This window comes from Podarcis liolepis (genome assembly GCF_965112155.1).
Source record: "Podarcis liolepis genome assembly, chromosome: 4".
Classification (NCBI taxonomy): Eukaryota; Metazoa; Chordata; class Lepidosauria; order Squamata; family Lacertidae; genus Podarcis; species Podarcis liolepis.
In genome coordinates, this window is record NC_139558.1 from 9,920,288 (window position 1) to 9,944,239 (window position 23,952).

The 23,952-nt window shown below is 43.9% G+C and overlaps 1 protein-coding gene across 5 annotated transcripts in view; it reads right to left on the reverse strand.

Moving 5' to 3' along the window:
* The window catches only part of KLF12 (KLF transcription factor 12), a 243,502-nt gene that overhangs the window by 155,915 nt on the left and 63,635 nt on the right, over positions 1-23,952 (reverse strand). The window contains exon 1 of one of the 5 annotated variants that reach the window (XM_083501310.1): positions 6,031-6,051. The exons of the other annotated variants lie outside the window; for them this stretch is intronic. The gene's annotated coding sequence lies outside the window, so the exon portion shown is untranslated. Of the gene's footprint in view, positions 1-6,030; positions 6,052-23,952 lie in introns of those variants that run through there. 5 annotated transcript variants of the gene reach the window in all.

Consider the following 23,952-nt stretch of genomic DNA (forward strand, 5'->3'; position numbering starts at 1 on the left):
CTAGAAGTTAGCATCCAGTGGATAAATCAACCATCAACATGACAGATCCAATAGAATATGGATTCAAATGTGATGCTAGGAGAGCAGGCTATAAAGACTGATTGAATACTAAAATCAATATACAGTGGTACCTCGGGTTACAGACGCTTCAGGTTACAGACTCCGCTAACCCAGAAATAGTACCTCAGGTTAAGAACTTTGCTTCAGGATGAGAACAGAAATTGCGCGGCAGCCGCGTGGCGGCAGCGGGAAGCCCCATTAGCTAAAGTGGTACCTCAGGTTAAGAACAGTTTCAGAACAGACCTCCAGAATGAATTAAGTTCTTAACCCGAGGTACCACTGTATTAGGAACACTTAAATGTTGGTGCATAGCTTATCTATGCAGCTGAAAGTCACAGAATATCTTTCACCCTCACACTTTTCTCCAATTGTAACATTATAAATATAAGGAAACTGAACTGTTAGGTGGCAAAGGCACTGAATACTGACAGAGAAAATGCAGGAAAGTGGAACAAATCTTTGCATCAGCTGTCACGGCAGAAGATGGAGAGGTGTCTACACCTGGAAAACTGTGTCAAACAAAGCGTTAGCACTAACCGATGAATTCAGAAGCAACATGTCACCAAGAAAGTCACCCAACAGCCTTCAAGAATTAAGGCGAGAAACTGTTTATGCTCAATGAAAACAATGTCACTTTTCTCCTAAATCAGGCCAGAAGGTAACCAGTTTAATATTATTGCCAACGTAACTTTGACCTCTAGGTTCTACCATTTCATCCTGATACTTCTAGCTAAATGAAAACTGACGAAGATTTAGTAATAAGAAGGGGTGAAGTCTACTCGGGCAAAAAATTCTTAGGTGAAAAGGACAACAAGCGAATGAAGCAATTGTGATCAAATTCAGAAAAGAAAGATATGAAAGAAGAGCCTTTGGCTGTAGATTTCTGCATTCCGGGAAATCAAAGTTTTAAAGCTGCTATATTTTTAAAAGTAAAAAGTGCTTGAAAGAAGTATGTCAAGCCACTTACGAGGAAGAGCAAATATCCCCAAGTGTATTAAGATTTCTCAGTGCAAGCGCCTTTGATAAACTCAAGAGGCACCATTAATTAATTGCTCCCTGTTGCGATTCTAAGCCCTCATTAGTGTGTTTTAGCACAGAATAACTGGTCATGCAGCATGGAGCTCTGGCAATGCACCGTGAAGTATTCTCTTCTCACATGCATGACAACTTTGCCTCTGCCCAAGCCTTCAATGTCACCGACAGATGAGCACACTTAACACTTAACCGCGCTGCTCACTTCTACATAGTAGGTTAAGGTTAGGGGTGGGGAATATCTGGTTTTCAACTTTAAAGCATATCATCAGTTAAACGATATACAGTGGTACCTCGGGTTACAGACACTTCAGGTTACAGACGCTTCAGGTTACAGACTCCGCTAACCCAGAAATAGTGCTTCAGGTTAAGAACTTTGCTTCAGGATGAGAACAGAAATCATGCTCCGGTGGTGCAGCAGCAGCAGGAGGCCCCATTAGCTAAAGTGATGCTTCAGGTTAAGAGCAGTTTCAGGTTAAGAACGGACCTCTGGAACGAATTGAGTACTTAACCCAAGGTACCACTGTACCAAAATATCACAATGTCTGAAATAAGGATGGAGCTGTGTAGAAGCATAGAATGGCTTCACAGTTTTCCCCACATTGTGATTTTTGCACAGCACACACACACACACATCATGATATGCAATATATTGCCAGGTCAAACCAGTTCTGGACAATACATCGCCCAGCCCTGGTTAAGGTGGGAAACAAAAGCAACATTGGACCCATTGGTAAGACACTTTGGCAGAAAAGGAAGAGCTTGGGAGTGTTCACCATCACTTTTAGACAATCACAGTTTCCTACAGCATCCAATCTGGGATCTAGGGTTAACAGTACAGTCCAATCTGGGAGTTTAGTGTCAACAGTACAATTTCATAACCTATGGGACGAAGGTTTTAAAAGTGGTTTCGATGGAAACTGTTTCCCCCTTCTCCCAGAGCAAGGTGCACTTTCAACACCCATCAGCTGACAGACATCGGGAGTGCGCATTGCTTGAGCAAAGGAATAACTGAGAACTCTCTTTATTATTGTCAATATTTACTAAATTAGTGTACTGCCCTTCATCTGTAGATCTCAGAATGTAGATCTAAGAATGCAAGATTTAAAAAAACCACAAAATACATAATAAAAACAAGAGCAACACGAAACAATAAACCTGTCCCTCCACCCAATTTAAAAGGCTGTAGAATATTAATCAGCCAGAGGCTTGGTTGAAGAGGAACATTTTTGCCTGGCACCTAAAGATGGTGCCAGGCAAGCCTCTCGGGAGAGGGCATTCCACATACAGGGAGCCACTGCAGAAAAGGCCCGTTCTCATGTTGCCACCCTCTGGACCTCACATGAAGGAAGCAGACAAAGAAGAGCTTCAGAGGATGATCTCAGGGTATAGGTAGGTTCATATGGAGAGAGGTGGTCCTTGAAGTATTACTGCGGTTCTGAACTGGGCCCTGAAACAAACTGGCAGCCAGTACAGTCACACAAGGATCAGTGCAATATGCGCAAACCATCTTGCCTCGGTGAGCAACCTGGCTGCCAAATTCTGCAACAGCTGAAGTTTCCATCTTCAGAGGCAGGAGAGGGCATTCCACATACAGGGAGCCACTGCAGAAAAGGCCCGTTCTTATGTTGCCACCCTCTGGACCTCACATGAAGGAAGCACACAATGAAGGGCTTCAGAGGATGATCTCCGGGTCTAGGTAGGTTCATATGGAGAGAGGTGGTCCTTGAAGTATTACTGCGGTTCTGAACTGGGCCCTGAAACAAACCGGCAGCCAGTACAGTCACACAAGGATCAGTGCAATATGCGCAAACCATCTTGCCTCGGTGAGCAACCTGGCTGCCAAATTCTGCAACAGCTGAAGTTTCCATCTTCAGAGGCAGTCTTATGTATAACTCCTGATTGTTCCTTTGAAGCCAGATGTAGGGTGGGTGACGTGCCCTGCTCCAAATAGCCTGATGGGTCAAAGGGAGTAGCTTGCCAGGCCAAGTTTGGCACACAAGCTGAAGGCCTCCCACCCTGACCTAGTGGAATATTGTCTGAGTTTCACAGGTCTCAGAAACAGAGGCAGGGGAGGAAGGGACGGCGACAGAGAGAGCTACAGTGGTACCTTGGTTTAAGAACAGTCCAGTTTAAGAACGATTCGGTTTACAAACTCCACAAAACCGGAAATCGTGTCCCGGTTTGAGAACTTTACCTCAGTCTGAGAACGGAATACGAACGGTGAAAGGGCACCGGAGACAGGAGGCCTCATTAGGGAAAGTGTGCTTCAGTTTAAGAATGGTTTTGGTTTAAGAACGTACTTCCGGAATGGTGTAAGTTCATAAACTGAGGTACCACTGTATTTCCCAGCTGTGAATCCTACTAAGTGGAGATGCTGGCGATTGAACATGGGACACACATACCTTGATGTACTCTATCATAGAACTACAATCCCTTTTCCTATTTGGTGGTTGATAATCTCCTGTACTTTCCCCCAACCTTGCTATAATGGCTGCATAGGTATTTTTAGTTTCTCTTTCATATGTCCTGTGTGAGAGGGTGTTGAATACCCATGCGGTATCCCCACAGACTGGAAATATTTCCTGCTCCCATTGCCCATGTGTGCATTGACCGGTGATGTCCTTCTCGTTGGGAGACTTTACAGCACTGCGAGGAATAGAACTCAAGGCTTTTAAGACCCTTAAACCATTTCTCCTGATTCCCATTACTTTGCTCCAAGTAATCATGGGGCACGCTAGATTCCCATAAAGCACAGGAGAGACACAGTTCAAATATTGCATGAACACTTCAATAAATCCAGCGCCATTTAGAATTATATCAAAGAACAGCCATTCTACCCGCTGTTCCATGACAGGAATAATAAATCACTAGCTATTAAGAAAAGATTTTGCAACTTTGACTTCCGTCATTTATCTTTCCAGCTGTTCATTTAAAAACGTGGAATAAATTCAGTACAGTGAGTGGATCCCTATTTTACAACAACACATGCCTTACTTTCAATGCAAGCCAATTGCTTGGGGTCAGAGCATCTCTAAGTCTCCTGATCCTGTACAATGGGATTAGTGTTGGGCCACAGGGTTTGTGTGGGCTCTTCTGCTAGACTATGCCTTCTCCAGGATGAATCCCCTAGACCACCAGCTGCCACCAGCCTTTACCAAGTTGCACTGGCAGCATTCTTAACCAGGGGTCAGATCCTGGGGATGCTGTGGTGCAACTGCCAGGGGCAGAATCAGGAGAAAGAACCACATTAAAGGCATGTGTCCATAAATCACCTCCATGTGCCCAAGCGACTTCTGAGTGTTCCTAACCTTAATAATGAGGGAGTGACCCCACCTTCTGTGGGATTACTTTGCTGGATCAGACTCATCCATTCCAGCATTTTGTCTCCAGCCAGCCAGATGCCTTTGGGTACCCAAAAGCAAAACACAAAGAACGATACTTATTTACCCCTGACAGCTGGTCTTCAGCGGTTGTGCTGGCATTTAACAATTACGACCAATAGGCATTGATAAGCCTGTCCTGAAGAACTTCATCTAATCCATTTTTAAAACCCATCTGAGCTGGCAGCCATCACTTCATCCTTCCCTTAATGAATTCCAAAAATTAATTATGCATTATGTGAAGAAGTACTTGCTATGACTAGAACATAGGAACCATAACTCAATTTCTAAGACTGTAGCCGTTCCAAGTGATGGCACTGATCCGCAAGTCACTTTTCATCCCTCCGAAAGTTTTGTATGCATTAAGGAATTAAACCAAAGTGACGATCTCTTTGACAAAAAAGGCAGCTCATGACATCTCATGGTCTGATTCCCAACACTGTATGAGCATTGCTCTGATATCTCTGCTATTTGTAGCAATCATGTTAATAAAACAGCACACTGGTCATGCATACTGAACTGGAATAAACTCTTGCTGTTGTGCAGGCTGGAACATCTATATCTCATCCATTATGCAAATCTCCAAAGAGCAGCTAAGCAGCAGTTAAATTAATGCAGTCAATAAGATTAGCCACCCATCTAAGTTAATTTTCACTTCAGCAAAACAAAAGCAGTCGTTCTGTTTTCTCATTTGAAAGAAATGTTGCTTGTTTCACTTACTTTGATGCGCTCTGCTTCTGCTGTGCTAGATGACCAGGGGGCAGGGGGAATGTTTATCCCAGCTCAATCCAGCAACTCTTGCATTGCATGACCAAAAAAATATGACACCCAAAGCTCAAACACTGGCTGGGATCCTAAGATAATTTCAGCCAGGCTGCAATCCTGCACACACTTATTTGAGAACAAGTCCTACTTAACTCAGTGCACCTTACGTCTGAGTAAACATGTACAGGATTGAACTGAAAGACGTTACTGGCCAGATGTATTCCAGGACACACAGTAAAAACATACACAGAGAAACTAAACAGCACTTGGCCAATACAGTGGTGCCTTGATTCCCAAACTTAATCCGTTCCAGAAGTCTGTTCCAAAACCAAAGCATTCCAAACCCAAGGTATGCTTTCCCATACAAAGTAATGAAAATGGATTAATCCGTTCCAGACTTTTAAAAACAACCCCAGAAACAGCAATTTAACATGAATTTTACTAACAAGACCATTGATCCATAAAATGAAAGCAATAATCAATGTACTGTACTATAAAATAAATAAGACAGTATTGTAGACAAAAGAAATTATATATTAAAAAAATCTTACGTGCACTGATGATAGTGATTGTTTGGATGGAGGGCCTTTATCTATTTCTGCAGTCACACAATCAAGCAATCAGTAGCTGAACTGGGTTCCACACAGTCACAAAAACGAAGTCACAAGCCACAGTCACAAGTCAGTCCCATAAAACAAAGAACAAGTCACAGTAAAAAAAACACAACGAAAAGGCCACACAAACAAAAATGCAAAAAAAAAAAAGCAAAAACAAAAGCTCCAAATATCACCTCTGTGTTGCGTGGGTGATCGGAACTCAACAACCGACACACTCAACAGGAAGCCTCTGATTAGCAGCGCGGGACTCAATTTACAAACGAAACACACTCAACAGGAAGCGGAACATGTTCCGCTTCCAAGTCAAAGTTCACAAACCGGAACACCTACTTCCGGGTTTGCAGCCTTCTATTTCCAAGTTGTTTGTAAGCAGGCTGTTCTAAAACCAAGGTACCATTGTAATGAAATTACACTGGACCATTTAACGTTAAAAGTATTAGAGACAACATTATAAAGGCAAGCTCATTTCAACACAGGTTTGTCTGAGGTTTCCAATATAAAAATATCTATTTCAAAAGGCAATAAACTCATGCCAGTTGTGGTACAGTATATCCAACTTTTGATATTATTGCTTATAGTCCCATGGACTGCAAGAAGATCAAACCATTCTGAAGGGAATCAGCCCTGAGTGCTCACTGGAAGGACAGATCCTGAAGCTGAGGCTCCAAGACTTTGGCCACCTCATGAGAAGAGAAGACTCCCTGGAAAAGACCCTGATGTTGGGAAAGATGGAGGGCACAAGGAGAAGGGGACAACAGAGGACGAGATGGTTGGACAGTGTTTGACCAAACTGCGGGAGGCAGTGGAAGACAGGAGCGCCTGGCGTGTTCTGGTCCATGGGGTCACGAAGAGTCGGGCACAACTAAACGACTAAACAACAAATGTTAATATTCCAACTGCTAGTATCCACAGAACCACAGAATTGTAGAGTTGGAAGCGACCAGGAGGGTCATCTTCTCAATCTCCAGCAAGCAGGAATCTTTTGCCCAGTGCATCCCTCTTTCTCTCCCTTTCTCCCCCTGCTGTACCCTTGCACTAGTCAGTGAAACAATACAGGATAAGGCTTGAAGGCACATGAGGCTACCAATTTGCAAAGCTACGCAGGTCTGGTCAGTGCTTTTGATGAGTGAGTGGGGACTGCCTGGGAACCTGTTGTCTTGGGTTCCATGGCAGAAGGAGGGTGGCGCATAAATGTAGGATTAACCCCCCACCAAGCAAAAGAACCTAAATCTCATACCCAGTCATTTTTCTAATTTGTAATGAAATGCCGTATCAATACTTTTTGTGGCTAATGGGCAAGTCCATCAAAAATGAAACTGCCGACTTCTGAGCAAAACTTTCAGCATCCGAAAGAGCAGTTCCTGTTCATTTTACAGAGCAAACTTAAGCACAGTTGGAGGGAAGAGTAAATAAACAGTGGATGTATCAAGTTTCCAAGAAAAGAGGGATGGAGGCAGCACGCCCTTTTTTCGGGGATGGGGGGAGGGTGGAATCTGAAAGTTTATGCCTTTATTTATGCCACCAAATTTTGGCTGGCTTTTACATATTGCCTCTTCACTGCCACGTTGTAAGAAAACATCTTCATTGTTGGTATTCAAATCATGGGAGACCTCTACTAACATTTTATGTTTTAATCACTTCAAACTCAGTTCATAATTAACCCTTTCCACCAAATGCTTTACAGTGGTACCTTGGGTTACAGACGCTGCAGGTTACAGATGCTTCAGGTTACAGACTCCGCTAAGGCAGAAATAGTACCTCGGGTAAAGAACTTTGCTTCAGGATGAGAACAGAAATCATGGGGCGGCAGCAGCAGGAGGCCCCATTAGCTAAAGTGGTACCTCAAGTTAAGAACAGTTTCAGGTTAAGAACAGACCTCCGGAACGAATTAAGTTCTTAACTCAAGGTACCACTGTATTCTTAATTGCTTCCTAAGGCAACAACAGAGCAGTTCTCATTGAGGGAGTTAAGTCTCTTGGTAGTGAGATCTCTCATGATGGGGGGTGCTCTTCTGCAAAGAGGAAAACTAAAAATCATCTTACAGAGGCTCAGTTTGCATCTAATGTTAAGCCAAACCCATGGCTTAACATGAATGCATGGGCAAGCAGGTTGCTGGAGAAGAGACGCTGAAGGAGAACCAGAATCCAGAGGGAACTGCAATAGTCCCCAGGCAGCCTGAAGTGGTCCATCTCATTGACGTCACATCTGAGCCTCCAGTAGCTCCTCTAACTACACACACATAGATGATAGATATAGATAGATAGATGATAGATAGATAGATAGATGATAGATAGATAGATAGATGATAGATGATAGATAGATAGATAGATAGATAGATAGATAGATAGATAGATCACTGTGTCATAAAAAATATATCAAAGCCATTTACAGTAATAAAAATATAGAACCATATAATAAAAATTGAAAATCGGCATCAATTAGCCATTGTGGAAGGTTGTATTGCAAGCATAGATCTGGCTGAATAGACAAGTTTTCAGCAGACATTCATTCATTCATTTAGTTATATAAAAGTTGACACAGAAGGCACCTGCTGAATCTCTACTGGCAGAATATTCCACAGGACTGGGTGGATGACACTAAAGACTTGGTTTGTTCTTGTTCTCAAACAAGCCTCGTCAACTTGGGGAACCATCGCCACCATTCCTGTAGATGATCTCAGTGATCGAGCCAGGATATAAAAGTTCAGGTGATTCCTGAGGTACCCATGACTCTTTCGCCAAAGACTTCAGAGTGCCTTATGCCCATATGGTTCCCAGGTTGCTTCCTTTCCAGGCAGCTTGCAGAGCCAGGCCTGCTTAGCTTCACCTGCATCACGTTCCTGCAGACCATTCTCTGAGCCTCCAACCCTGACCCATCACACCTATCTGAAACTGAATGCAAATAGGACTGATTCTGGTTCTGCAAAGAGGATGGAGGGCGATATAAAAGTCCATCCCCTTATTGTGAAATCCCCTTATGAACCTTAATAATTATGACCATGTTGTTCACTAGCTCAATCTGGTACCCTCCAGATGTTGTTGGAACCCAACTCCCATCAGCCCAGCCAGCATGTCCAATGGCCAGGGATGACTGGAACTGGGAGGTGAACCATCTCTGGAGGGCCCCAGGCCTCGGAAGAATCTTTAGGCACCTTCTTGGCCTCCTTCTTAAAAAGGGACGCGGGTGGCGATGTGGGTTAGACCACAGAGCCTAGGACTTGCCGATCAGCAGGTCAGCAGTTCGAATCCCCTGCTCCTGCCAACCTAGCAGTTCAAAAGCACATCAAAGTGCAAGTAGATAAATAGGTACCGCTCCGGCGGGAAGGTAAACAGCATTTCCATGCGCTGCTCTGGTTCGCCAGAAGCAGCTTAGTCATGCTGGCCACATGACCTGGAAGCTGTACGCTGGCTCCCTCGGCCAGTAAAGCGAGATGAGCGCCGCAACCCCAGAGTCAGCCACGACTGGACCTAATGGTCAGGGGTCCCTTTACCTTTTAGGCCTCCTTGTCATTGGCATCCATCTGTCTTGTGAGACAATGGAGTGCGCCTCTGGGGGTGACATCAAACCACTGAAGCCACAAGCCTGGGCATTGTGTATGGAGGTCCTGGGCTGCTCAGGCAACAAGACCGCCCTCTCGGCCTCTCTGATGTGGTCCAAAGGAAAGCAGAGCTATACGTTTGGCACCAGCCTGGCTGCAGGAGTAGCTGGAAGGAGGCGTGTAAGGCACTATCTGTCTTAGGACTCCACTCTTGATTTACTCCTTAAGCCAAATATATCTCTGGAGAAATGACCTTCTTGATGGTCGGACCTATTATCGATCTCCTCCGCTCCATCTGCTGGAGACTGTCTTCGCATGCAGGGGAAGTCCCTATCTCACCGAGGGTTTGAGACCCATCGGCTCCCCTCACCTGGTTTAGCCGGCCAGGGAAGGGCTTCCAGGCCCACGTTAATTAGACATCAGCTGGCCTCCTTATTCCACCAATGCAGAGCATCCATCATTTTAATGCTGCAATTTCTTCTTGCTGCTGTTCCTGGGCATCTGTATTCATAACGAAGTGTGACAAGGCATCCTACGAGCCTCTCTCTTTGCCTCAGCCTGATGTAAACTGTAAAGAATCTGACAAAGAAGGGAGCGTGGATTGATGCTCGGCACCAGATCGCACCCTTGGGATTCATATACTTTATCTTTTTTATGTTTCTGTTCACATTTGTGCTCTTGCGCAAAGCCAAGGGGACGGAGTTAAAGATGACAGAGACTATCCAAAAGCCGTTACTTTCCTCCTAGCAAACAGAGTGCATGGATGTGACAGTAATCACGCAGGGTCCTCCACTGTTACTGGCGACTTCATAATAGGGCACACTATAGATTTAGGATAGACGGGAATGTCGCCTCGGGGCTCGCAAAGCTCCTCCACGCAGTTAGATTTCACCGGAAATGTAAGCAGAAAGGAATGGCACTAACCCACAGATAAATCTGCAATCTGATTAGACGTAGAAAAAGGCAGGCAGACTTAATAACACTGCCTTACATCCGAATTAGTGACAGGAAAGCTTCGTCACGCTGTGTCATCTGTATGTTGCGCCCTAACCATTCTCAGGGATGGCAAAGGCAGAAAAATCCAAATGCCCACCTACTGCCCAGTGCTAAACTTGTACAGTGGTACCTCAGGTTACATACGCTTCAGGTTACAGATTCCACTAACCCAGAAATAGTACCTTGGGTTAAGAACTTTGCTTCAGGATGAGGACAGAAATCGTGCTCTGGCGGCGCAGCAGCAGCGGGAGGCCCCATTAGCTAAAGTGGTGCTTCAGGTTAAGAACAGTTTCAGGTGAAGAACGGACCTCCGGAACGAATTAAGTACTTAACCCAAGGTACCACTATAATAGTGAACTAACAGTGCAACCCTATATAGGTCCACTCAGAAGCCCCCATTGAGTTACCAACAGGTGAGTATAGGGTTGCAGCCCAAAGAGCAGGTACTCCAACTATCCAAATTTTTGAGAGTCTCTGTTTTCTGGTACCTGAACCTTGAAAGACATATCCCTATCTTGCCTGTCACTGTGAATGCCCTTTCATAAGTTTGTCAGTAAGCACAAAGGTGCGATGGAGTTCTTCAGAGGTTCCAAATTCCTCTCCTTGGCCTCCAGAAATTCAGTGTCCATTTGTTTGTGTGCGCGCATGCATGCATGCATGATAACTTTATAGCACATGCATGCAAGTGCAGGGTGGTCACAAAAGTCACACTGCTTCCTGTCACGTAACCACCTTTCCAGAGAATACGCAAGCATTGCAACACCACTTTTTAAAAAAGCATCGGGAGAGGAATTTAGAGAGAAGTAGCAGTGGAGGAGGGATGGGCTCTTAACCCTTTCCCCACCAACCCTCCCAATCTCCCCAACATATGGCTCCCTGTGGGATTTCAATAGCGCTGGTGCCCTAATAGGGCAAATTCCTACAGGGCACCAAATCTCCTATCTGTGGTTAGAAGATTTGTTCAGTGTTCCGTCTGTATCAAAAATGAGAAAGAAAACGAGGGATATGAATGGACAGGAAGGCAAACAGTGGGGGTAATCAACCCTATATTGATTTGAAAGAACCAGTTACATTTTTGGCTATAGGAACCTCCTATTTTAATGCTGTCGGCCTCCGAGTGCTCTAGCGGTTGGACATGTCTTTGCTCCATCTTGGATCTATCACGGAAACTGCCTTTTCCCTGTTTCCTCTGTCTTGGCATCTTCTGAACTGCTTCAGAATTTCCATTTCATAAGGCAAATTTTCTTTGGCACACAAGTCAGCCGGAGAGCCTTAGGCATTTATTTTTTTAAAAAAAAACAACCCTCTCCCCCACTTTTTTTAAAAAAGCACACAGGAGAGAGATGCCTTTGAGCTGCTAGCAACCCGTCCCTGTGCCAATAATATCCAAACTGGTCCCTTCCGCCAACTTTCATGACTGCATGTAAAACATATGCATTTCCATGGTATGAGACTGCCAAATGGTGTGTGTGTAGCAACCCAAACATAAGGCTCTGTTAAATTACTTGTAGATTACATTTTAAAAGCTCCATGGGGTGTTTCACAAAGGCAAAGCTTTCTGACCTGCAATTGTTTCCAATTCTTTGCTGTCCCCCAACCCCCCGGACTTCAGTGCTTTCTTCAACACATGCCACACAGAAACACACACACCGCACAGTGCATCTTGGCATCCCGCTGTTGGAAACGGCTGGGTAGTGTCATGTTTCTGCCACGGGCAATCCATAGACACCCAGTAAGCAAAGTTGCCACCAACTCATTTGACAATTCTTCTTTTCACAGCTCTTCCCACAGTCAGGATTTGCGCTTATCTACGTTCCCTACTTCAGAGCTGTTCCAACATGACTACTCTTCGAACACAAAGCACAACAGGGTCGCACATCACTGCGGCCGTCCTTGGCACTTCTGGCCTAAAACTAATCTGATTCCACCCCCCATTATTACCAGTGGTGTAATGGAGTAGGGATGGGCGGGAACTGAGCGCCACTGTTATTTCACAGCGGGGGCAATGATGTCATCTCCCAGGACGCTGTTTGCTAATCCGCATGCCAAATAAATAAGCTTTTTATCAGAGAGCAACCTACTGAATGAGCTTAAGCAGAGGAAGAGGAAGGTTATGCATTAGTGTGCACGGCTAAGGGTTGAACTGCCACTTTTATTCCAACCAAAACTCTGCAAAACAGCAAGCAAGCTCTTGAGTCCACCAGAAGCCTTCATTAGGCTGGATGATAAACAAAGGGGGCGGGGGTGTAAAAAATGTTGCCTTGGTATGGATGCCATTATTGTTGCTACTACAGTGGTACCTCGGGTTACAGACGCCAGAACGAATTAAGATCTTAACCCAAGGTACCACTGTATTATTATCTTGCCATAGGATTGCCCCCCTCCCTTTAGTAACTGAGCTTCTTTCACATTAAGAGCGACACTACTACTCATACCAGGACTGCTTCCAGGTTTGGAGGGAATTGGACAAAATACCCTCTACTTGTCCCCCTCCTCCTTTTCTTGGTCCCCCCTTTGCCAGTACGGTGGTACCTCAGGTTAAGTACTTAATTCGTTCCAGGGGTCCGTTCTTAACCTGAAACTGTTCTTAACCTGAAGCACCACGTTAGTTAATGGGGCCTCCATCTGCCGCCACACCGCCGGAACACGATTTCTGTTCTCATCCTGAAGCAAAGTTCTTAACCTGAAGCACTATTTCTGGGTTAGTGGAGTCTGTAACCTGAAGCGTATGTAACCTGAAGCGTATGTAACCTGAAGCGTATGTAACCTGAGGTACCACTGTATATTTATTTATTTTTCCCTGACGGGACTCAAGGCAGCTTACAGATAAAAACATGAACTGCTAAAAACATGAAAAAAATCAATCATCAAAAATACAATTAAACATATATATGATAGCTTTTAAAAACAGACAATCACAAGCAAAACAGCAGAACGCCAGCCCTTTCATTAAAAGCAGCCAGTTCCCAAAAGCCTGTTGGAACTAGGTTTTCCCCTGCTCGTGGATGGACAGCAAGGAGGGAGCCAGTCTAGCTTCTCTGGGAAGGGAGTTCCAAAGTCAGGGAGCAGCCACCGAGAAGGCCCTGTCCTGTGTCTTCACCAAGGATGCCTGTGAGAGTAGCAGGACCTCCCGCAAAAAGCTTAGAATCCAGGCAGGTTTCTTTGGGGAATACGGTCTTTAAGATAACTTGGACCTAAGATGCATAGGTCTGCTTAATGCCTGCTATGGTCAAAAATTCATCTTTCTTCTTGTTGTTATTGGTGGTGTTTTACAGCCTTAGAAACAGTGTGAGTACTTATTAATTGCACTTTTAATTTGAAAAATTAAACGATGGGCAGGTGGCTACAGGGATTGTCGTGGCAAGCCCCTGCACTTCAGAATTTGCTGTTGCAGCACTGATTCTAGTTTCCAGTACACGGCGCATAAAGGTTTCACCACAGAGGTGTCAATGAATAGAGGAAGCCACTCTATCCCATAGAGAAACATGGCTGGTGGCAACTTTTAGTTTTGACTGTGAGATCCGGCTGCATGCAGTGGTGTAGCGTGGGGGGTGCAGGGGGGCCCGGCCGCACCAGGCGCAACACCTGGGGGTTAGGGTTAGGGGGCGCAAATCCACGGGTTAGGGGGCGCAAATTTCTTGCCTTGCCCCGGGTCCTGACAACCCACGCTACGCCACTGGCTGCATGTCACACTCCAGCCACCTGGTTCTCAAAGGGTGTGGCGCACCACAATCGTGTGGCAGGAGAGGATGGCAAGTGTGGTGGTAAAATTCAAGGGCAGTCAATTCTGTATTTCAGGAATGAGACATGTTCTTATGTAGCTGCATTGTTTTATACTTTCTAGCTGTCCCCCAATCATATTATAAAGTAATAACAATAGCAATAACAGTAACAATAACAATAACAATAATAATAATTTTATTTATACCCCACTCTTCCCGGTTCAGAAAACCAGGCTCAGGGAAGCTAACAGCAAATTTAAAACACTTAATTGATGCAACACAAAACAGCATAAAATACAGGTTAAAACGTGAATAACAATAAATTCAGAATTCAAAAATCGATTTGGGGGGGGGGGGAATCCACCCAATAAACCTTAGCTGATCACCAGGGCTAGCTGGCTAAATTAGTTCTATTTGGGCCTGTGAGGAGACCAGGGGAGAATTAGCTGCGGGATCCCAGAGTGGGTGATCCTCATAAAAAGGGGAGGGGGAGGGAAGGAAGGGGAATAAAAGATCAGGCTAAGTTCAAATTGAAAGCCAGGCGGAACAGCTCTGTCTTACAGGGCCTGCGGAAAGAAGTTAAATCCTGCAGGGCCCTGGTCTTGTTCTGTGTCATGTTCTGTGTTCTAAATCAAGCCTTGCTAGGAGTTATTTCCAATTTCTTATTGACAAAAAATTTGGCGTGGCATGAGCAAATTTTTATTCTGAAAGAGGCCCAGAGAAAAAGGTTTGCGAACCGCTGCTCAAGACTTTTTTACATTTTCAATGTATGCAATCCAGAGCAGGCATTATTGGGGTCACAAACTTTGCCCCAATTTCCTCCTGCTTCCTTAATCAATCTCTCTCACACACACACTTCTTTGGGTCAAAGTAATTCATTATTATTATTATTATTATTATTATTATTATTATTATTATTATTATTTGTACCCCGCCCATCTGGCTGGGTTTCCCCAGCCACTCTGGGCGGCTTCCAACAAAGATGAAAAATTCTAGGATCTTCTCCTTTGGCTTTTCATTTCTGCATGTAGTCTGGAGAACAAGAAGTGTGCAAGGCAAATGCTTGGTCTCGATCTTACCATGTGCTGGAATATGGGCACAGCGGGAAGAGAATGTCAAAATACCCGCAAAGTGTGAATAGGCTTAAATTCAGTTTCTTCAACTTAGGAAAGCAGTGAAGCCCTCCAACACATCAGCTTTTCTACGTGCTGTACCTTTCAAACCAGGATTGCACCTACTTTCAATATTTTTGTAAGGCAGACGTCATTGCTTGCTATTACGGATTTTCAGTGATATGATACGTTGATTAAAATGGAAGGGAAGGGGAAATTCATAAAAATATGGGATGCTAGTTGCTAGGTGACAGGTGGAAACTCTCCCACATTTCTCCACACATTTCTGAAGGTCCATAACATGGGATGCCTACTAACATGAAATAAAATGAGAAATATTCTCTAGAATAGAGCCATGATTTAATCTTTTTTTAAAAAAAAACCCACACAAGGTGGCTCAAGGTGGAGGGTCTGAAATGAGCAATCTTGAATTGAGGATACCTTTAATATAGAAAATGAGTAAGTATTTTTAGTAGGGTATTTGGCTGACCCTGGAGACTAAATTCAACAGAAGGCATTGATATTTCATTAAATATCATGCACCACATCAAGAGCTAATAATGAAGTATGTGTTATGAGCAGGAAATACAGTGTTGTTGGTTCAAATGTTACCTCAGCCACAAGAATGCAAAGATCGCTTGATATAGCACTTTTTGTATTTTAAAAAAGCAACTCTATTCCGCCCTGCTCTTAAAAAATAGACTAATATCAAATGATACAATGGGGCATTCCTCCCATCAAATAATTTTTTTTATATAAATCTACTATTACAATTTAGAGTTGTGCTTTTATACAAAACAATACCAAAGCAATTTTGCAATGCAAAATTTACCCAGTTCATCTACATACTTCTACAGTGCCGCTTCTGACTTAACAGGTTCATGTTTTAGTTTACAATCAAATCAGCTTTCTCCCCCCCCCCCTAATTATTTATTAAACCTATAGAGAGAACTTTATAGTAGAATGGTACCTTAGTTCCCAAATTTAATCCGTTCTGGAAGTATGTTTTGTTTGCAAAATAAGGCGCAGCTTCTGATTGGCTGATTGGCCCCGGAAACAATGCCGACAGCTGAAACAGACGTTTGGCTTCCAAAAAAAAGTTCACAAACTTGAACACTTATTTCCGGGTTTGCGATGTTCAGGAACATGATTTCTTCAGAGCCAAGCCATTTTGGAACCAAAGTACTATACCGCTGTATGTCATTAACAAAGGAGTGAAGTTAAGCACAATTTACAGTAGAATCCTATTCATGTCTATTTAAAAGCTCCAGTGAGTTCAATGCGACTTCTGCTCAAGAATTGGGATTCAAGAGAACCTTCATAAATTGGAAATCTGGGCCAAAACTAACAAAATGAATTTCAGTGGGGACAAATGTAGGGTTTTACACTTAAGCAGGAATAACCAGCTGCACAAATATAAGACAGTGAACACCTTATATTGTGGAAAGGGTCTAGGGGTCTTAGTAGACCACAAGCTTAACATGTTTGATTCTATGAATCACCAGTGTGATATAGCAGCAAAAAAGCTAATGCTACTCTAGTCTAGTCAAAGGTCCATATAGTTAAAGCCACGGTTTTCCCAGTAGTGTTGTATGGAAATGAGAGCTGGACCATAAAGAAGGCTGATTGCCGAAGAATTGATGCTTTTGAATTATGGTGTTGGGGGAGACTCTTGAGAGTCCCATGGACTGCAAGAAGATCAAACCTATCCATTCTGAAGGAAATCAGCCCTGAGTGCTCACTAGAAGGACAGATTGTGAAGGTGAGGCTCCAATACTTTGGCCACCTCATGAGAAGAGAAGACTCCCTGGAAAAGACCCTGATGTTGGGAAAGATGGAGGGCACAAGGAGAAGGGGACGACAGAGCACGAGATGGTGTGACAGTGTTCTCGAAGCTACCAGCATGAGTTTGACCAAACTGCAGGAGGCAGTGGAAGACAGGAGTGCCTGGCGTGCTCTGGTCCATGGGGTCACAAAGAGTTGGACACGACTAAATGACTAAACAACAACCTAGGCTACATCAACAGAGGTATAGTGCCCTGATCAAGGGAAGTAATAGTACCACTCTAGTCTGCCTTGGTCAGATCTCACCTGGAGTACTGCGTTCAGTTCTGGGTCCCACAATTTAAGAAATATACTGACAAGCTGGAACATGCAGAGGAGGGCAACCAAGTTGATCAAGGGTCTGGAAACCAAGCCTTATGAGGAACGGTTGAGGGAACTGGGTATATTTAGCCTGGAAAAGAGGAGACTGAGAGGGGTAGGATAGGCATGAAAGGAGATTCTGACTAAACGTCAGAAAGAACCTTCTGACAGTAAGATCTGTTCAACAGTGGAACAGACTTCCTTGAAAGATGGTGGGCTCTCCTTCAGTTGAGGTTTAGAGGCAGAGGTTGGGTGGCCATTTGCCAGCCACCACAAATTGACAACAGGCTTTTCTCAGTTCAACAATTCAAGGGGGGGGGAGCACAGAATGGGCTTCTTTTCCTAAGAGAAGGGTGAGTACATCTGGACTGCATCTTGTGACGGCTCCTCCAACCCACCTCAGGTCCTCTACAAATCTTACGCTAGCCTTTGGTCTTACATTAGTCGTGTCTGCATGTAGGTAATTCATGGTTTAACCCTACATGGATGAGCTGAAATGATCCCAAACAAAGTGTTGGGGTTGTTTGCATCCCTTTTCCCCAAACTCTTCTTGTGCAGCCACAAACAGGACTTATGCAGAGAGAAGCTTCACTTCCAAAGACCAAGAATCCTGGTTTAAAACAAAAGCTTGGCTTAAAACCACCTTTTATACCAGCTGTGTAGGAGACACTGGCCAGTCTATCCCCAAACAAACCCAAGGGGGCAGAACCTTACATATTAAAATGTGATGAGTAAGTCAAGAGAACCAAAATACTGAATTGAAGCAAAGGTGCTTACAAATGGCCTGCTTATTGAACATACAACCTGATTTGTTTGCAGGGAGATCAGACAACGTTGGCTATTTAATGAGCATTCATTCTGATCTGTTTGTGGGGAGGTTAGATGCCACTGCATCCAAGCAAGAGTTATCGAACAGTTTCTGTATTGCAAGAAGTCTGGTCTTTGGAGGAAGCAGGTTGTTGCACCAGACCTCCCAATCAACTACAATTGCACAGCCTGAATTTGCCAGCATGTGACTGAATCCTGCCAGAACAGTTTCAAATGTCTTGAAGGGAAATAAAGCTCATCTATGGAATTGTATTCCTGCAAATTCTTCTAAGGTCTCCCTAAATACACAATTAAAAACCAAAACTAAAAACTAAAGGTGACCTCAAAAAAATGAGCAGATCTGATGAAAGATTATTATTATTATTATTTGTATCCTAAAGCACGTTATTCCTGATTTCCACGGGAAGAAAGCTTTCATGAGCTGAAGCTCTGCGAAAGGAATACAACTCCCTGAAATGCCTTATTTGGTAATAGAGCAGCAACGTTCTTAATCTTCTATGGGTCACAAGTCAAAGGAGATGAAAGGTGCCGTTTACGAAGGCTAATGCTACATTTATTTTTCGAAAATTCAGGAGGCAGCCACTTCCCATTTGCCTCCAGGAAAATAGAGGGCACTAGGAGAAAAGGGTGGTGGCGGAATAGAGCTGGAAAAGAAACTAAAATAACATTTATCTTTAGTGGTGATTGGCATCATTTCTCCTTTTATGTCATTCTTATAAAGCAATTCAAGAATGGTTCTGAAGATCATAAAATGTGTGTTAAAATGTCTTGAAGCTTTCACTGGGCAAAGTGGAACTTTGGCTCAATTGCAAAACAAACAGGAGGATATTTAAAGGGCAAATAAAATGCAGGTCAGTAACTGCACTCGATTGCAGCCAAGCAGGGTCTATTTTATAAAAATGTAACCAGATACTGACCATTTGCATGGGTTATTTCGTTTAAAAATATGGAAATTTAAAAGTAGGGGCAGAACTATACAACAACAGATGGCAGATTTTAAAGAAATGATCAAGTTGTCTGAAAGCTAAACAGGTGGCTATGCTTGTTAAGAGACATTAAAAAGTTAGGGAAGAGAAAGGGTAGATCTACACACAGGGAAACACCCCCCCCCCCGCTGTAAATAAGTCTTAAATCGTTAAAACAAAAGAAAAAAAACACTATGTGAAATTGCATAGTAAATTTTTGTGCTCTACGGTGCCATCTGCTGTTGCATGTTTATAATGCATTCAAAATGCTGGTTTCTGACTAATGTAGCCGAGTCCATAATCTACTGCCAAGACAACGTTTAAACAAAGGGCAGTGAAGCCTCTGGTCACCTTATCAAGAACCATTAATGAAGTAATTAAACTGGAGGTCTCATCTTTATTTTATTACAAGCAGAGGAGGTCCTTCATTGGGGCAGAGAGACCCTCTGCCAGCGCCCACCATCACTCTACCTCTACCATATTCAGCCTCCCCACCACCACGAACAAGTCAGAGGTTACTTTTCCATTTTCTTGTGGTCCAGTCTAATCTGTTTCTTCTTCCTGCCATGGATGCATCTGCAATCTCTCTTCAGCATCTGTATCTCTTCCAGCCCCTGCATACAGATTCTTGGGCAGTGGGACAGGACACCACTATCCGCATGTATAATAAACTCTCCAGACTGCATGGAAGTGAGGAACACTCTGCTTCGCTGCTCAGTTTTGCTATGAATGAATGGTTCTCCTGAGCCAATCAGAAGACTGTTGTTGATTTTTAGTAGGACGTCTGTGAAGGTCACCCCCAGCCAATCCAGTTGCTTCCTGCTTTTTTTATATTGAGATTTTATTAAGGTTTTCCAAAATGCAATACAATAAATAACTAATCTAAACAAAAACAGAGGACAAAAAAGGATCATGCATTTGTTCCCCCCCCCCAATGGTTTGAACCGTGGAAAAGTGGCATATAATAAAATTACAAATGTATGTATGCAACTTGTGCCTGCTGAAAGGTTGTCTTCTGTATAACCCTGTCCTCTTTTACACCTGGCCACTTGAAAAAGAGGTACAGTGGTACCTCGGGTAAAGTACTTAATTCGTTCCGGAGGTCCGTTCTTAACCTGAAACTGTCCTTAACCTGAAGCACCACTTTAGCTAATGGGGCCTCCTGCTGCTGCCGCGCCACCAGAGCACGATTCCTGTTCTCATCCTGAAGCAAAGTTCTTAACCTGAAGCACTATTTCTGGGTTAGCGGAGTCTGTAACCTGAAGCATCTGTAACCTGAAGCGTATGTAATCTGAGGTACCACTGTACTGATATGCAGCATGATCAGGTCTATTCAGATTGCAGCCTGCAGCTCCCTTTTCTTGAGCAAGTTATTTCTCTCCAAATCTCACCACTTTGCCATCTGTGAAGTGATCTTGGGAACCATTTTGTGGGACCAGAAAACGGGAGTTTGCAAATTGGTGGTGGGTTCTCATATGCGCTCCTGCAAACTCCTCCCCTCTGCAAAGCAGATGATTTTAACTATGGCGTCAACATTAACTTTAACCACAGACTGGGCTGTTTTCACTGCTAAACCAAATGGTTGCAATGTCTGGCTTCAAATCCCAATGAGTGGAGCTGACAGGATTTTAGGAGGCCTTGCATAGGATGTAGAAAGCCAAACAGAGGCTTATGAATGCTGCAAAAGCTGGATGCAATTGGGATGCCTGCCATGGAAGTATTAATATTTATACCAGAAGCACTTTGTAAAACCTCCTTATCTTCTTTTTTTACAGCTGCTGTTCATAAAACTAAAAAGGCACCACCTCTTTTTACGAGTGGATGATGGGCTCCACCCATCACTATGCGCAAGATTTCCACAGACACTGTCCCAAAACATATGCACACTAACTTGGGCGTAAATCTGGGCTTACAGCTGCGTAGACATCAGTAGGACTGCATGGTAATTTACTTATTGGGTGTCTTTGAACAACTAAGATATAAAAACACTTCCTTGTGCATCCAGAAATGCGTTAGCATCCCAAACGATCCAGCACCTGATTCCTTCCTAATTAAAACCAAATGTTCAACACCAATGAAGCTAGATTTAAAATCTGAGGTTCTTCCAAAGGAATACTAAGACTTTTCTGAGGGAACAGGTAATCTTTGTCAGATTGGGTATGTGTCCAAACATGCCAAGGTTACATTGCACTGCCCACGGGACTGCCTTTGAAAAACATGCACCTAATTTCTTCTCCTTCTGTTTGTGAAAACACTCACAAATTTCAAGATGAGACACTTACTCGTGAACAATGCCCTACTGTGACAATGCCCTACTGTGTCCCTTTCCCCACTGTCCAGGGCGATGCTATGTATCCTGTATATAATAAATACTCTCGCAAGGCAGCTTATAAATATTTTATTATTTTTTTTAAATGAGAGAGAGAGGAAGAATATGCACCTGTCCAGCCAACATTTTTGCTCTATGCAGTCAGCTGACATGTGGAAATGCCCCTGAATTATATTTTTCTATATCTTAGCGAAGGTGATGAGATTGACTGGTTCCACTGCTCCTGGTTTGGGACTGATGCTTTTTGATATTGTTTTCTGTTTTCTGTTTGCTCGTTTTTATCAATAGTTATAAGTTGGACGTGGGTGGCGATGTGATCTAAACCACAGAGCCTAGGGCTTGCCTATCAGAAGGTCAGCGGTTCGAATCCCCGCAACAGGGTGAGCTCCCGTTGCTCGGTCCCAGCTCCTGCCAACCTAGCAGTTTGAAAGCATGTCAAAGTGCCAGTAGATAAATAGGTACCGCTCCGGCAGGAAGGTAAACGGTGTTTTCGGGCGCTGCTGTGGTTCACCAGAAGTGGCTTAGTAATGCTGGCCACATGACCCGGAAGCTGTACGCCGGCTCCCTCGGCTTATAGAGCGAGATGAGCGCCGCAACCCCAGAGTCGGTCACGACTGGACCTAATGGTCAGGGACCTTTAAGTTATAAGTTAAGTAAATCATGAAAACATTCACAGGCAGCCCAACGTTCACTCTTTCAGCTTAATACAGCCCCTAGCTATCTTGTGAGAAGGCTGACCGGCAACTCACCACTGCTCCCCCATCTCATCTCTCACTTTTGCTAAAATTTGGAGAAAGTAAGAAGAAAGTAGGTCTCCCTATTGCTGTTTAACATCTTCTCCCATCACAGCACAAGCAAAATACAGGCATTCCGTCTATGTTCAGCCCAATGAATTTGCCAGAAAGCTTGTTGGGTTAAGAGGGGGAAACTGGGGCAAGCGAAAATAGAAGCTGGCCAGAAAGCCAAGTCAACACTCATGGATTCCGGTAGATTCATGTAGAACTACCATTATTAAAATACAGGAGACCGAAACATCTTAATCTGAGATGTCTGAGATCAAGCCTTTGATTAGAATATTGTTATTTACTTCTCACCCAAGCAAACAGTGCTGTTTCTGTTTGAACTAAGAGGCATGGATAATTAAGACAATACTCCGATAACTGATTTTTTTCTGGATTCTGAAAATACTGGGATGCTACAGGGATTTCTACATAAACAAACAAGCATTGCGCACACACACACACACACACACACACACACCACCCATGGGACAGAACATGTAACCTTGTGACTATCCTCGCTCAGTGCTAAATTGCGGTGCAATCTTACGCATGTCTCCCTGCAGGTAAGCCCTACTGAATTCAGTGGGACTTGTTCCTAGGTGTGTATAGGATCGCAGCCTTACTGTCCCTTTGTTTGTATCAAGATATGGAGCAAAAGGCTGTAACATTTTTAAAAAATAATGTTTTATCTTCAGGGTTTAGTGAAAGACCGTTAGCACCAGAAAAATAAGATGGCTATCTGAAATTTCCTTCTGTTTTCCCCGCCAACTTGCCCCATGCACAGTGGTACTCATTTATTTGGTCTTGCATCTTTTAATACGCCAGCCCTGTGACTCCGGTGGCAGTTCCACCCAGTGATCCTTCTGCCCATCTGTTTTCATGTCTCAATGGGCACAGCAGGCACGTTCAAAGGCAAGTGTCAAGCCACCAGGAAATCCTGACAGGTCCTTAAACCTTCAGGGTATCACATACTGCTCAAAGCCAGCCTCTCTTGAGTGGAAAAACGGACCAAAGTATGAAAGCAGGCATTTCCCCCCGCCAGTTCAGCCTGAACAGGCAGGTACTGGAAGTAAATCTCCCAGGACTAATATTGCCCAGAATTAAATATTTTCATCTCTGTTTTGTTTTTTTCATTTGACAACAGAAGCAACACTCCTCAAAAGGAGAGCGAATCCTAGTTCTGAAGAGAGGAGGGACCGGGTGAGTTTTCCACATGTTCATTAAAAGTGAGGCAAGGGATTTTCAAAGGCACTTCATTTGGGTATAAGAAATGCTTAACTGAATGCATCAAGAAAAACAGCTTCAATGTAAATGGACAGTCCATCCATTTGCCAAATGATTCTGTTTTCTTATTGAAACTATACAGCGTATAGACTGTGTCCTGGGGTACCCTGACATGCCACAATAGAAGAGAAATAAAATGGCAAGGAAAGGCTCCTGTAGCTTCAGTGTACTGATCTCCAGAGCAGGCTACTCTGCATGATTCATTGCTTTGGGTTAGTCGCCTTCTGCTTGCCCCTCACTAACACCAGGGGCAGACAATCTTGCTTTGGGAGGGGCTGGAACATTAGGTCACTCCCAATACCAAGACCCACAGGCCCCATGAAGCAGCTTCCTCGCAGGGTGCAGAAGCAAGGTGTTGGGAGGACAGAGGATCCAGCCTAAGTCTCTGGTCCCA